The sequence below is a fragment of the Thalia democratica genome, chromosome 2 (assembly GCF_965202585.1).
Source record: "Thalia democratica chromosome 2, ktThaDemo2.hap1.1, whole genome shotgun sequence".
Lineage (NCBI taxonomy): Eukaryota > Metazoa > Chordata > Thaliacea > Salpida > Salpidae > Thalia > Thalia democratica.
The window spans coordinates 42,130,155-42,135,372 of record NC_139166.1 but is presented as its reverse complement, the minus strand read 5'-3'; positions in this window follow the sequence as shown (position 1 = coordinate 42,135,372).

Sequence of the window (5,218 nt, the reverse complement as noted above, 5' to 3'; positions counted from 1 at the left end):
CTGAGCAACATAAAACAATAATGCCGTTCAGAGAACATTATTTACAAGGCAACACTAACTCTTCCCTTGAAAAGAAGTTTTACATCGGCTTATGCTCAACTCAGTTCAGATTTCGGTATGCTAACCATAAAAAATATTTTTAAGGTGGGGTATACGAAAATGAGACTGAGCTTTCAAAGTATGTTTGCGGCCTAAAGCGCAAAAACATTGATTTTAAATTAACTTGGGAGGTAATAAAAAGAGCACAGCCAATAACAGATGGTAATAACCCTGTTTGTAGGCTGTGCTTAAAAGAATCAACAGCCGTTATGTATGCGTTAAAAAAGGAAGGTTAAATAAATAAGAGGAGTGAATTCATATCGTCTTGTCGACATATGAAAAATCTCCTCTTAAAATACAACAAATTTAGAAGTATTTTATAGTCAATTAACTGTTATTTTCGTTAATTTTAGTTGTTTGATTAGTTAGATGGTAGATCGATTTTTGTACCGAATATTTGTAATGTACAATGTTCAATTCTTACGTCATATTGTTTTTGTTTTTTTGTAAACTTTTGCATCGTTGTTTACCAAAGTGCTTTTTATTTTAAATTTGAACTGGCTGAAGATAAGAGACAATCTTTTTTGTCTTTTTGAAACATATGTTCCAGTATTTTTAAAATCGTCATTTCAATAAATTTTATACATATATATATCGCTACACAAAGCACAAGTACAGCTTCAAACACAAAAATAAAGAAATACGACAACTTTATCGCAGTACATTTGGAAACTAAAAAATAACAAAGTTAATTTAAAAATTCAGTGGGGAATATCAACAAGAACGAAAAATAAATATAGTTTAAAAAACGGATGTAAATTGTGGAATGCGGAAAAAATTAATTTTAAAAGTAAAAAAATCTGAATCTCTAAACAAAAGAAACGAATTACAAACTGGCTGCATACATTATCGAAAACAATTTATCTAAAAACTCTGTTGATAATTTTGTGTAAAATCAACTAACTATTCCATAATTACGTAATACCTAATTTTGTATAATTTTATTGCTGTACTTACAAGTTTGCTTTTCATTGAAAAAACTTGGCTGAAGACGCGTTTTAAACGCAGAAACAGCTGTCCCAAGCAAAAGTTTATTTTGTGTATTTTAGTTCTATATATATATAATCAAGTTATTTAACTTGATAAATCAAATCTTTCACACTGAGCCCACCTTAAGGGCTTTATTAATAATAAACTCGAGTCCTTTGAGTTTTACATCTTGAAATAAACGTTTTATATATATAAATATATGTTTTTATTAAAAATAAATACTATAGATTATTGTAGATTAATAGTTAATAACAGATACAATACATAATGTTAAATCCGGCTGTTATAAAAATATACAATATTTGTAATTATTAAGTCTAAATAAGGTAAAGTAAAATACAAAATAACAATCTATAATATGAAACCACTTACATGAAAATCAATAAACTACTGATTCAAAGTATTTAAACTTTATTAATCATTGAAAAAAACATACAATACGTCACAATATTACACTTTTATATACTAACAACAAGCCGGTTAACTTACACTGCAAACTGGATATTTTATTCTTTATGTTTGGAAATGTAGTAAGGTATTTTAATTGAAAAAAAATGCAGTTATTTTGAAATAATAAGTAATCTATCGTAAATGAAGTTTCTTGATTTTCATGTAAGTCGCTTTATATTATGATTTGTTATTTTACTTTAGTTAAACTTAATAATTACAATTATTACAGTTTTATAACAGTCAGATTTAACAATATGTATTGTATCTATTATTAATCTGTAGTATTTATTTGTTTTTAATAAACACATATATATATACCTACTTTAGCTTCTATTCTTTCCTTACAAATACTTTTTTTTTTACACAGCTCCGTGGAAGTGTGTTAACCCGTTAACACACAGAAACATGTGTCAGTGTAATAAAGAGTACTGTTTAACTTATTATTATTAATTTTTTATATAGTTATTTTACAAGACCAAAATTTAAAGATGTACATATAATGACAAAAACATTGTTATTACGATTATTATTTTCAGACAACTTATCGTTTAAACCCAATTATTTTTGATGCTTACAATGAGAAGTTAAAAAGAAAAAACATATTGATTGAAAATCTTAAACGAGAAAACAAAAAGTTAAACTTAGAGGTAGTTTGTTTAAATTAGCTTTATATAACAAAGAAAAATAATACAAGTCTAAGTTTAATGTATAAAATTTATAGTTTTTTGTTGGGCATTCTACTACTAAATATATATTAAAAACTAACTAAAACAACTTTTGCAGCAATCTAGTCTGAAGTGAGTTTTAATAAATATAAAACAATTTTCTATTTTATGTAGTAGAAATAGTATTATTATAATTGATTATTTTAACAGAAACTGCTACGTCAGTGCTGCAAAAAAAGAATTTAAAGAAGCTGTAATATGCAACAGTAGTAAGCTTCTCCAAGGTTAATTAGTAAAAAAATAGATTTAAAAATATATACTTAAACAATAGGACTACCACTTTTTTTGATACAAAAATCTGAATTTGTATCAAAACCTAAAACGAATTTTGCAAGATCTTAAATAAATTACTTTTATTCAGCTATTTAAAAAAGAATTAATCAAATAATCTGTTTTTAAAACCAAATAAAATACAGTTGTTAAAAGCAATATTGTCTTTTATTATACAAATGGTGGTAAACTCTTTTTTTTGTTTATACAATAAATAAACAAAAATTATTATGATATACAGTGTGTTGTTAGATATGTTATTTATCACATTTATAAAATTAACTGTTTTAATGCTTAAACTTAATGAATTTACTGAGCTAATTTAAAGACCAATGAATGCAGCTTATCAAAGCTGAGGTTAGTTTAGCTAACCATATTGTTTACTTTCAGCACTTTTATTTTACAATATTTTTATTTAACTTATTTACTAAGTAGCGGTAGCCTTATTTTTTAACAATTTACAACGATTCAATACTTAAAATGTTCAAAAACTAATGATATAACTATAATTATTCTAAAAAATCAAGTTACTTTATACTAAGAAGTAAATAAATAGTATTTAAAACAAAAACTAGCCTGATTGAGCTTTATTTTTGCTTATGAAATTAATAGAAACTTCGACAGAGTTATTTAAATAAAGTGACAACTCTGAATTCAGCTACAAAAAAATCACTAGGTGTTTATACTAAATTACAATTAATAAATTAAAAACTAAACACTTATTACTTAAATATTAAGAATTTACTTACTGACTTTTGATATCTTTTAAAATTCATAACTTATTAAAAAAAACAAAGGCACTAAAAATATAAGATACACAAAATACTTCGACACTATACATTTTACACGTACTTGAAAAATATTTGAAACAGATCAAATAGCAGAAGTACTACAAGACACAATAAATTCAATTAAAAGAATGGAAAAAAGAGTATAATTATTCTGGAAAAACAATGCAAATTATATTTTAAACCATTAGTTATAAAAATAAAACGTTACACAAACAAAAACTCTAAATATAAAGTTTATTTCAAACTTAAATAAATGTTTGTAAATATATTTTTATTAACTTAATTTTTTGATACATATAATTAGCTGAAATAAAATAAAACTAAATACTTTTGCCAGTATAGGAATGCTGAAGTTGTAACATAGCGCGATCATTAGTATTCTATCAACTCTAACCGAATTAATTACTTTTACATATTTTATCATAAATTTTGGCATAAATTAGTATTTTTTATTGACATACCATTGTTCGATATAGCTACGTCCCAAGGAAGATTTTTTCTAAACAGTGTGGCCAGCGAGCAATACTTTCTATTAAATTATAACAAAAAATGCCGACCTCTGTTTTAAAAGGTTACTGAAATTTTAAGCTAATACTTGGTATAAATTTAAGAATGGCTTTGTAATTGTTTTATTTATTAACTTATATTTTTGTTTGACTCTAAAGGAAGCATTAATGCCCATTTAACTCAAGTTCAATTTCGAAGTCGTAATAAAAAAAAAAAAAAATTTTATAATAGTTTTAAAATGTCTTTAAGAACAGTGTCAGTACTGATTTTGAAAAACCTAAACACACTATTAAATTATATTTAAAGAAAGATTTAAACAAAAATTGTAAGATTTTCAATTTAACAGGATTGCCACTTGTTTTTTTCAAAATTTTATCCAGGTTTTTAAAAGTACACATTTTTGGGTCTATTTTTAGTTTAAAGTTAAATTTAGGTAAGAAACTGTTTTATATAGTATATAAATATTGAAAAGATACTGTAAAGCTACTTTAAATATTTTTTTTAATAAAAACAATTTTGATAATGATAATTTTTTTTTATTTATATGATAGATTTTAGTAGTTAAATTGAAATTTCACTACTGAAAATGTGAAAAATGTTAAAATTCCAGGTTTTTTTAATGATTTTTGTTCAAAGCTCTAGGTTTTTCTAGTTTTTTTTTTTATTTCCTAAATTCCAAGTTTTTCGTCTAAATTGTCAAATTCCAGGTTTTTCCAGGATTCCAGGTAAAGTGGCAACCCTGATTTAAATATAATTCTTTAAGTTAAGCGTCTGACTTATTAGGACAGTTTTAATAATCTTTAAAATTTTTGAATTGGAATTTAGAAAAAGTTATAGCCCATAAAAGTATTTTTCTTTATACAGCTCAAACGTTGTTGAATTTCAAATTTATGTTATATTGTGCTTAGGGTTGTACCTTGAATGTAAAACAATTCGTAATGTACAAAACTTACTTTTGTTAGTGTTTAATAGATAATAGATATATATTTTTAAAACTGTAAGTATTCATTTAGGAAACATCTTAAATTTATAGCTAAAAGAATAAGTATATGCAAAATTCTAACCGTAAAAAACAAAGCAAAGTTTTAATTATTTTAATAATAAAAAAAACAAGTTAATTTTAACATTTTGCAGCAAAATTAGAAAAACTGTAAAAAGTAGTAAGTAAAATATATAAAAAATAATAAAATTTCAAGTCGATACTAAAGAAAATGGATGAAAAACTAAATAGTGTTATAAATGGTCAAACAAACGAACAATACAAACTGTATCGCCTCTTACGTACACACAGTCTAACCGACGATAAAATAGTCTAGGAAAACCTCCTTTAAACTTCACTAACTGAGGGAATTTTAAATTTCCACAGTCTTTAGGTTTCTTGATACT